Genomic DNA, 10,974 nt, shown 5'->3' with positions numbered 1-10,974 from the left:
GGTAAGGGCAGGGAGAGGGAGAAGCAGGCTCCTTGCTGAGGCTTAATCCCAGGACCCTGGGATCATGAACTGAGCTGAAGGCAGACACTTAACCAACTGGGCCACCCACATGCCCCCAAATTATTTCTTTTCACACACGATTATTTTGTAAAACACCTTCTTATTACATATTTATCAAAAGTACCTATAATTTTTGGAATTATATAGAATAAGATATAGTTGCTTTCAATGTTTGTGTTTAACAAATTTTAATGCATTATTTCATTATCCTCTAGCCAATTATAGTTATATAAATAACTATTTGCATGAGGCACATAGCAGTTTATTGGCTTAACTCCAGTTTTTTGTTTGTTAGGTTTTTTGTAAATGATCTTATTTAGGCAAAAGGTATGTGGTAACATGTTAACAAAGAAAACTAGAAATATCGGAACATAGTATTTGATCAATAATGTTTAGTTAAATGATAAACTAGTCCATATCTACAGATTTTTCTCAATTTAAAATAATGGGTTGTTTTCTGTTTAGCCTTGTGTGGTACTCTTTAAGCAAGTTAGACAGATTAAAATGATCCCCTCTTCATATTTTTAACCTAAGAAATTTTAATATCAATTCATGAACTCAATGAAATGCCTCAGTGAGCTCCTTGCTTCTCTGTTTCTCGTAATTCTCTAATGGACAATGGAAGCTCGAAGCTGATGGAAAGCAACAGGTTTGGGACCAATTCCAAATTCCTGCCACTTCCTTTAGTTGTGTCTTTTCTCAGAGCTTGGCTTTCTTTCTCAAGAGCTGTTTTCCTTTCAGAGCCAGTTTCATTTTCTCTTAATCCATTACTCTCTTCCCTCTCAGAGGCCTACCTATACTATTCTCTGATGAGTATCCAATTCCAAAGACTAGTGTCTGCTTAATAGGACTTATTCACTTACTCCTCAGGTCTTTTCTGCTCCCCTTAACTCCTTCCTAAATCCCTGCTGTCTTTTCTTTCTAAATTTTTACTTTCCTGGAATCTGAGTGGCAAGTTTCACTTATGAAGTGCCACAGAAATACAAACTTGTATTCATCCCTGGGTCACTTCTGTGCAGGTACAGTGGAATGTTCTGACTTCAGAAACAATCTGCCTTTTTAGAGGCCAGACATGATTCAGTCCTGCAATTCTTTAATTGTGTGGCTATTAGAGTTCACTTCTGACAGCTATGTGTACCACCCCTTTCCTCCTTCTCCTCCTTTTTCTTCTTCCTCTTATTCCTCCACTTCCTCTTCTTCTTCCTCTTCTTCTCCTTCTCATTCTGCTTTACCCTCTCTCCCTCTCCTCCTCCTCCTCCTCCTTCTTCTTCTTCTTCTTCTTCTTCTTCTTCTTCTTCTTCTTCTTCTTCTTCTTCTTCTTTTTTTTTTTTTTGGCTGGGTACAGTGTACATTATTGATGGTACATGACAAGGTAGGGCTACCCAAGCCCTTCCTTCTTCAAGAAACTGTGTAGAGGGGAATGATGAGTTGGGGCAAGGACTCCCCAGCAGTTCTTCCTCTTCCTCTCCTTCCTCTCTTGCTCTCATTGTTGCTGGTAGTCCAGGGGTCTCTCTCCTTGGAGGCCATGTGGACCTTAAGGTCCACCACCCAGGTGCTATAGCCAAATTAATTGTCATACCAGGAAATGAGCTTGACAAAGTAGTTATTGAGGGCAATACAGCCCCAGCATCAAGGGTGGAAGAGTGGGTGTCATTGTTTTAGGTGCATGAGACAATCTGGTCCTCAATTAGCCCAGGATGCCCTTGAGAGGACCCTCTGATGCCTGCTTCACCATTTGGTGAATTTGGAAGCTTTCTCCAGGTGGCAGGTTGATCCAAGACTGACACCTTGGGGGTGGGCGTATGGGGGCACTGAAGGCCATGGCAGTGAACTTCCCATTCAGCTCAGGGATGACCTTGCCTGTAGCCTTGGCAGTGTTAGTAGAAGCAGGGATGATGTTCTGGGCAGCCCCTGAACCATCATGGCATGGTTCCAGAGGGACTGTCCACAGTCTTCTGGGTGACAGTGATGGCATGGACTGTGGTCATGAGTCCCTCCACAATGCTGAAGTTGTTATGGATAACCTTGGTCAGAGGGACCAAACATTTGGTGGTGCAGGAGGCATTGTGACAATCTTGAGGGAGTTGTCATACTTTTCATGGTTCACACCCATTACAAACATGGGGGCATCAGCAGGAGCAGAGATAATTACTCTCTTGGCCCCACCCTTCAACCAAGCCCCAGCCTTCTCCAAAGTGATGGAGACTCCACTGGACTCCTCAACATACTGAGCAACAGCATCACCCCATTTGATATTGGCAAGTTCTCACTCTGGGAAGATATAGATGGGCTTTCCATTGATGACCCATTTCCCATTTTCATCCTTGACTATGACACGGAATTTGCTGTGGGTGCAATAACAGTGGAATATGTAGAACATGTAGTTGAGGTCAATGAAGGATGATTGATGACAAAAATTTCCACTTTGTCAGAGCTAAAATCAGCCCTAGTGACCAGGTGTTGAATCTGGCCAAATTTGTTTATTCCAACCTTCACTACTGTGTCTCAGGGATGCAACTTGTATTTCACCAGAAGATACAGTTGTCTATTGAAGGGGAAGCAGAGAGCTTTTCTTCTTATGTGTGTGTTTATTTTCTTTCATTTTTCTTTGTAGTTTTCAAAATGATGCAGACTTGCTTTCCATAGATTGCATTTTCATGCTGTTGATTGTTTCTTTTTCTGTGCAGAAATTTGTTAGTTTGATGTAGTTCTATTTCTTTATGTTTTTATTGACTATAGTTTTGAAGTTATATCCCTGAAATCATTATGGAGACCAATATCATGAAACTTTTACCCAAAGTTTTATTCTAGGAGTTTTAGAGATTTTGATCTTAAATTTAAATTTTGAATCCATGTTGAGTTGACTTTTGTGTATGTGTAATAATGGGTCTAATTTCATTCTTTTGGGTGTGGATATCTAGTTTCCCAACAGAATTTGTTGAAGAGATGATTTTTTTCCTCATTTTGTATTTCTGGCACTGTCAAAAATCAGTTGACCATATAAATGTGAGTTGATAAAAATCATAATATTGAAAAACTGGAAATGCCCCCATAGACAGTTCACCATCCTTTGACACAACATGTAAAATAGCACAGATTATCTCTTCCTTATCAATGTTCACTCTATCATCTTCCAGGAAAGTGTTCATAAACTATGTTTTATTCCTTATTTTATACCTTAATAATATGCTTTTGAATGTATGCTTTTTTATTTAATAGTACATTTTCCTATTTTACTGGACCATTATATCATGTTTTACCTATTTACAGTAAGTTCTAGATACATTCCTCCATGTTTGTGTATCAGTAGGTGTCTAAAAATTTCTTTTCTACAGCCATCACTATATTTAGCAGGAGAAAATAAAAGGAGGTTTCATTCTAACTTTTACCTCAATAAAATTTTTACATACTAATCTTTGAAAAAATGAATTAAGGCATTAAAAAATAGAAATTTCTATCTGTGCAGACTAACAACTTACTAATAGCATATAAATATTGCTAGGTCACAGAGTTAGATTTCTATATCTTAGTGATTGTTTTTACTGTGCCTACTCTGCTCCTTAATATTATTGCTGCTTTACTGTAGAAAACTTCAGACTTTTTCATGCCTTAATACTTGATAAGTATGAGGATAGGTTATAAAATGGCCCTTTGAAATTTTAAAGCATTACATTTTAAAACTCATCTTGTTGTATAATATATTGAGAGGAATAAAATTATCCATGAAGGGGAAATGTTAAATTAGAGAAATATATCACAAATTATCCATAAATTTGGTTATGCTTTACTCAAAGTAAAATATACCTCTTTCTTTTGTCCACATTCCAGGATATCCAAGATGTGATTAAACCTGGTGGATGTGTTTGCACCACATTCTGATTTTACCTGAATGAAAGTATATTTTGATGTCTTTTGCTATATAACAATGATTATAATTTAGAACTAAATAAATGTATTTTAAGCAACAACAAAATATCAATAAAGCTTTAAAGAAGAACCTTTTATTAATTGGCTAAATAAATTGTAGGCAAATGGAAATTCTACTTGTACTTGTAGTAAACATATAATGTGCCATATATACTATGCACATAAACATACATAGTAAGTCTGAATCACACTGTGAGCCCATTTAATAAGTTAATTACTAAGTCTTGTTTTGTACTTATTAGAAACCAAATATATTGGTGGGGGCTGAAGTGTATCTACTGTCCATTTGCTGTCTTCAAGGAGCAGCCATTTTATTTGAGAGGTTAAGGAAGCAATAGAGAGAAGAACCCATTTCAACATCCATAACCATAGTCCTGCCCCAGAAGATGATTATTCATCCTGACTGTGTTTAACTCAGGTGTGAAAAAATAATGTGTTTTCATGAAATATGAACAGAAGTGATATGTGTCACTTCTCGTCAGAAATTTTAAGAAATAAAAACTGATTTTCTATTATTCCTTTGTCCTCTGCTTAGAAAACTGTATAATCTGCAGCCCCAAATTATTCCATCATCCTGAGCGATGTGTAGCAGACATACAATGTGGGAAAGGAATACACTTGGTTTTGAAGAATATTGAGATTTAAAAAAAAAAATTAAAGATTTATTTACTTGAGAAAGAGAGGGAGAGAGCAAGCAGAGGGAGGGGCAGAGAGAGTGGAGAGAGAATCTTAAGCAGACTCCACACTGAGGGCAGAGTCCACTTAGGGATTGATCTCATGACCCTGAGATCTTTACCTGAGATAAAATCGAGAGTGTGATGTTTAACCAACTGAGCCACTCAGGCAGCCCAATAAGAATACCACTGAGATTTTAGAATTCTTAATACAGAATAACCAGGAACATCATAACAAATGAGATCAATGTGAAATACATAATCATTGTGAGTTCTTTATAATATTTTATATCTTTATTCAAATAGCAAAAGAAACATGTTTATAGCAATAGATTTAAGCAACACATAGGCCTATGTTTTACCCTAAGATAAATGTGATTATTTCTTTCCTTTATCCCAAGTTCACTCAAAAGCAAAACACCATGACTTAAAATTCATCTTTCTAAATAGATGCTATATTTATACAACTAGGTGCAAATACATAGGGTGTTTATTTACCCAACATTGTGTCATATTCTTTATATTGATCTGCAACTTTTCCCTATTTCTGTCTTTTAAGGGATGTATGTGATTCTCCACATGAGATATTCACAGTTACATGTCTTAGCATTGGGTCTTCCTATCAAGTATATAAGCCATTTTCTATAATATATTTTTATAGAAATTTATAATATTTAATAGAAATTTATAAAAATATTTCTCTGGGGAATCATGTATACATAATTTATATTTAAATATATAGGAATACATAGAGACTTTCCAATAAAATTGCACAAATTTTACAATCTCCAAAGATTAGAATGTCATCATATAATTATTAAAATGACAGAATAGTTTTCTTATAGAGACGCCTGGGTGGCTCAGTCAGTTGATGGTCTGACTCTTGGTTTTGGCTCAGGTCATGATCTCAGGGTCATGGGGTTGAACCCCACGTTGGGCCCTGCTCTCAGCTCAGAGTCTGTCATTCTCCCTCTGCTCCTCCCCCCTGCTTGCTCTTTCTTGCTTTCTTTAAAATAAATAAATAAGATATTTTTTAAAAAAGAATAGTTTTCTTATCATCATTGGGTCACGTTTTCTTCTTGAATTATAATTTGATTCTTTCTGTAAAATTATGAGTAAGACCTAAAGAAATTATGAATAACATGCTCTTTCCTACCATTGTTTAGCAAAAGTGTAAAAAGTCTTGAAATTTGAAATAAGTTGTATTTTAAGAGATGAATAAAGAGTCGAGTGGAAATCAAAAGGTAATTTTAATGCTGACTACAAATTATACCCTTTTACAGAAAACATTTCAGTTGAAACCATCATGTAGAGAAAAATTCACCAACAATACAAAGAAAAGTAGAAAGATCTGGTTTAAAAATAACTTCTATTCATTTATATTAGGGAAAGTAAGAGTATTGAAAGAATGGGCTGAGTTATTGAGAGCACCAATTAAGAAGCTCGAGTCAAATCCAGAAACTGGATTACAGAGTGGCTCATAGAGCAAGAGATAGAGGAAGGGCTTTAAAAACAAACAGGAACCATGAAAACAAAGATGAAATTCTAAAATTACATCAATAAAACACTTTAAAAACATGAAATACCGAAGATGGCAGAGGAGTAGCAGGCTGAGATAACATCAGGTAGCAGGAGTTCAGCTAGATAGTAATCAAACCATTCCAAACACCTACAAATCCAATAGGAGATTGAAGAGAAGAGCAGCAATTCTAGAAACAGAAAATTGACCACTTTCTGAAAGGTAGGACCTGCAGAGAAGTGAATCTGAAGCTACAGAAGATAGAACATGGTGGGGGGGGGGCACCTGGGTGGTTCAGTGGGTTACAGCCTCTGCCTTCAGCTCAGGTCATGATCTAGGGTCCTAGGATCAACCCCCACATCGGGCTCTATGCTCAGCAGGGAGCCTGCTTCCTCCTTTCTCTCTCTGCCTGCCTCTCTGCCTACTTGTGATCTCTGTCTGGCAAATAAATAAATAAAACTTAAAAAAAAAAAAAAGAACTTGGGGTGGGGGAGGGGCTGGATCCCGGCAAGCAGCAGAGCAAGGGAGAACAAAATCAGAACTTTTAGAAGTCTGCTCCACTGAGGGACATCGCTCCAGAGGCCAAGCAGGGGTGGAGCCCTGGCAGGGACAGCGTGGTATCAGGTCCCACGGGGTCACAGAAGGATAAGGGGTGTCTGAGTGTAGCACGCTTGCAGGTATTAAAACGGGGAAGCGAGCTACAGAGACAGAGCAGAGGAATGAGCTCTCAGTTTGGGTTACCATAAACTGTGATCTGTGGCACAATCAGACCACTGCTCCTTGAGCAGGAACCCACAAGTGGCAGATCCAGGGAGATGCCCCTGGAAGAGTGGCAGGGATCTGCTGGGTATGGAGACTCCAAATGGGGCTGTGTGCCAGAGACAGAAATGCTCAGTCACAGGCCAGGTGAGCTCGGAACATGGCTTGAGACCAGGGAGATGAGAGGGATTGAGCGCTTTTCTCCAAGGGTGCACTGAGGAGTGGGGCCCCAAGCTCTCAGCAACTCTGAGCCAGAGATTGGGAGACCACCCTTTTAATTCTGTCCTCCAGAGCTCTATGGAAAGTGATCTGGGAACAAAAGCTTCTGAGAGAACCAGGAGCAGATTACTTAACCCGGCCCCTGGCAAGGGTGGTGCAATTCCACCTGGGGCAAAGACACTTGAGAATCATTACAACAGACCCCTCCTGCAGAAGATCAGCAAGAAATCCATCCAAGACCAAACTCATAGATCAAGAACAGTGGAATTCCAGAGGAGGGGAAAGCAAAGCATGGAATTCATGGCTTTCTCCCCATGATTCTTTAGTCTTGCAAAGTTAATTAAATTTCTTTAATTTTATTTTTTATTCTAAATTTTTTAACTTTTACTCTTTCCTCTTTTAATGTTTTTTAACTAGTTAATTTTAATAATACTTTTCTTAAAAAACATTTTTGAACCTTTATTATTGTAGTCATATTTTATCCTTCATTCTATCTAACTTATCTTTTGTATACACATAGGGTATTTTCTTCTAAAAAAAATTTGGCAACTCCTTTTTTAGAATTTTTTTAAATGTATGTATGTACATACATATACATGCACACAGAAATAAGGACAAATAAGGACATATATACGCATACATGTATATATATACATACACACACAAATAAGGACAAATAAGGACATATACATGTGTATATATATATACATACACACACAAATAAGGACAAATAAGGACATATACATAGTTTTTCTTTCTTTAAAGTTTTGGGAGGTAGTTTCTTCTAAGAGACCAAAATACTCCCAAAATCAAGTGGGTGGCTCTGATCTATTCACCAGTCTAATATATATATTTTCTTTTTCTTTCTTTTTTTTTTAAATTTTTTTAAACTTCTTTGTACCCCCTTTCATCTTCCTACAATATTGGGTCTCTTCTGAATTGATTAATGCACATTTTCCTGAGGTCTTTGCCACCCTTTTAGTATCTTATTCTCTAGTTCATATATTCTTATCTGGATAAAAGACAAGGTGGAAAAACTCACCACAAAAAAAAAAGAACAAGAGGCAGTACCGAAGGCTAGGGAGCTAATCAATACAGACGGTAATATGTTCAGAATAATGATTCTCAAGGTGCTAGCTGGGCTTAAAAAAGGCATGGAAGACATTAGAGCAACCCTGTCTGTAGTAATAAAAGCCCTTTCTGGAGAAATAAAAGAACCAAAATCTAACCAAGCTGAAATTTAACAAAGCTATTGATAAGATGCAATGAAAAGTGGAGGCTCTTACTGCTAGGATAAATGAGACAGAAGAAAGAATTAGTGATAAAGAAGACCAAATGACAGAGAATAAAGAAGCTGAGCAAAAGAGAGACAAACAACTACTGGACCATGAGGGGAGAATTCAAGAGATAAGTGATACCATAAGAAGAAACAACATTAGAATAATTGGGATTCCAAAAAAAGAAGAGAGGGGGTCAGAAAGCATATTGGAGTGAATCATTGTAGAGAATTTTGCTAATATGGCAAAGGGAACAACCATCAAAATCCAGGAGGTGCAGAGAATCCCCCTCAAAATCAATAAGAATAGGTACACACACCGTCATTTAATAGTAAAACTTATAAGTCTTAGTAACAAAGAGAAAATCCTCAAAGCAACCCAGGAAAGAAGTCTGTAACATACAATGGTAAAAATATAGATTGGCAGCAGACTTGTACAAAGAGATCTAGCAGGCCAGAGGTAACTGGCATGATATATTCAGAGCACTAAATGAGAAAAACATGCAGCCAAGAATACTATATCTAGCTAGGTTATCACTGAAAATAGAAGGAGAAATAAAAAGCCACCAGAACAACAACAACAACAAAAACTAAAAGAGTTTGAAAACACCAAACCAACCCTACAGGAAATATTGAAAGGAGTCCTCTAAGCAAAGAGAGAGCCTAAAAGTAGTAGACCAGAAAGGAACAGAAACAATATACGGTAATAGTCACCTTACAGGCAATACAATGGCACTAAATTCATATCTTTCAATAGTTACCCTGAATGTAAGTGGGCTAAATGCCGCAATCAAAAGACACAGGGTATCAGAATGGATTAAAAAAAAAACCCCATCAATATGCTGTCTATAAGAAATTCATTTTAGACCCAAAGACACCTGCAGATTTAAAGTGAGGGGGTGGAAAACAATTTACCATGGTAATGGACATTAAAAGAAAGCTGGGGTAGCAATCCATATGTCAGGTAAATTAGATCTTAAGCCAAAGACTATAATAAGATGAGAAAGGACACTATATCATACTCAAAGGGTTTGTCCAGCAAAAATATCTAACAATTTCAAATATTTATGTCCCTAACACGGGAGCAGCCAACTATATAAACCAATTAGTAACAAAATCAAAGAAACACATTGACACTAATACAATAATAATAGGGGACTTTAATACTCCCCTCACTGAAATGAATAGATCATCCAAGCAAAAGATCAACAAGGAAATAAAGGCCTTAAATGATATATTGGACCAGATGGACATCACAGATATATTCAGAACATTCCATCCCAAAACAACAGAATACACATTCTTCTCTAGTGAACATGGAACATTCTCCAGAACAGATCATATCCTGGGTCACAAATCAGATCTCAACTGGTACCAAAAGATTGGGATCATTACCTGCCTATTTTCAGACCACAATGCTCTGAAGCTAGAACTCAATCACAAGAGGAAATTTGGAAAGAACCCAAATACATGGAGGTTAAAGATCATCCTACTAAAGAATGAATTTGTCAAACAGGAAATTAAAGAAGAATTGCAAAAATTCATGGAAATAAATGATAATGAAAACACAACTGTTCAAAATCTTTGGGAAACAGCAAAGGCACTCCTGAGAGGAAAATATATAGCAGTACAAGCCATTCTCAAGAAACAAGAAAGGTCTCAAATACACAACCTAACCCTACACCTGAAGGAGTTTGACAAAGAACAACAAAGAAAGCCTAAACTGTGCAGGAGAAGAGAAATAAAGATCAGAGCAGAAATCAATGAAATAGAAACCAAAAAAACAATAGAACAAATCAATGAAACTAGGAGCTGGTTCTTTGAAAGAGTTAATAAGATTGATAAACCCCTGGCCAGACTTATCAAAAAGAAAAAAGGCCCAAATAAATAAAATCATGAATGAAAGAGGAGAGATCACAACCAACACCAAAGAACTGCAAACAATTATAAGAACATATTATGAGCAAGTATACACCAGCAAATTTGAGAATCTGGAAGAAAGAGATGCATTCCTAGAGACATTTAAAGTACCACAACTGAACCAGGAAGAAATAGAAAACCTGAACAGACCCATAACCAGTAAGGAGATTGAAGCAGTCATCAAAAATCTCCCAAAAAACAAGAGCTCGGGGCCCAACGGCTTCCCAGGGGAATTCTACCAACCATTTAAAGAATTATTCCTATTGTCCTGAAACTGTTCTAAAAAATAGAAATGGAAGGAAAACTTCCAAATTAATTTCATGAGGCCAGCATCACCTTGATCCCAAAACCAGACAAAGACTCCATCAAAAAGGAGAATTAGAGACCAATAGCCCTGATGAACACAGACGTGAAAATTCTCACTAAAATACCAGCCAATAGGATCCAACAGTACATTAAAAGGATTATTCGCCAAGACCAATTGGATTTATTCTTGGGCTGCAAGGTTGGATCAACATCTGCAAATCAATCAATGTGATACAACACATTAATAAAAGAAAGAACAAGAACCATATGACACTCTCAATAGATGCCAAAAAAGCATTTGACAAAGTACAGCA

At 37.0% G+C, this 10,974-nt stretch overlaps 1 pseudogene; it reads right to left on the bottom strand.

Moving 5' to 3' along the window:
* Positions 1-1,788: 1,788 nt before the first annotated feature.
* LOC125104512 (glyceraldehyde-3-phosphate dehydrogenase-like) lies at positions 1,789-5,166 on the bottom strand (annotated as a pseudogene).
* Positions 5,167-10,974: the final 5,808 nt, after the last annotated feature.

The sequence above is a fragment of the Lutra lutra genome, chromosome 7 (assembly GCF_902655055.1).
Source record: "Lutra lutra chromosome 7, mLutLut1.2, whole genome shotgun sequence".
NCBI classification, from domain to species: domain Eukaryota; kingdom Metazoa; phylum Chordata; class Mammalia; order Carnivora; family Mustelidae; genus Lutra; species Lutra lutra.
The sequence above is the reverse complement of the archived record's forward strand: the minus strand, read 5'-3'. Positions and strand labels throughout refer to the sequence as shown.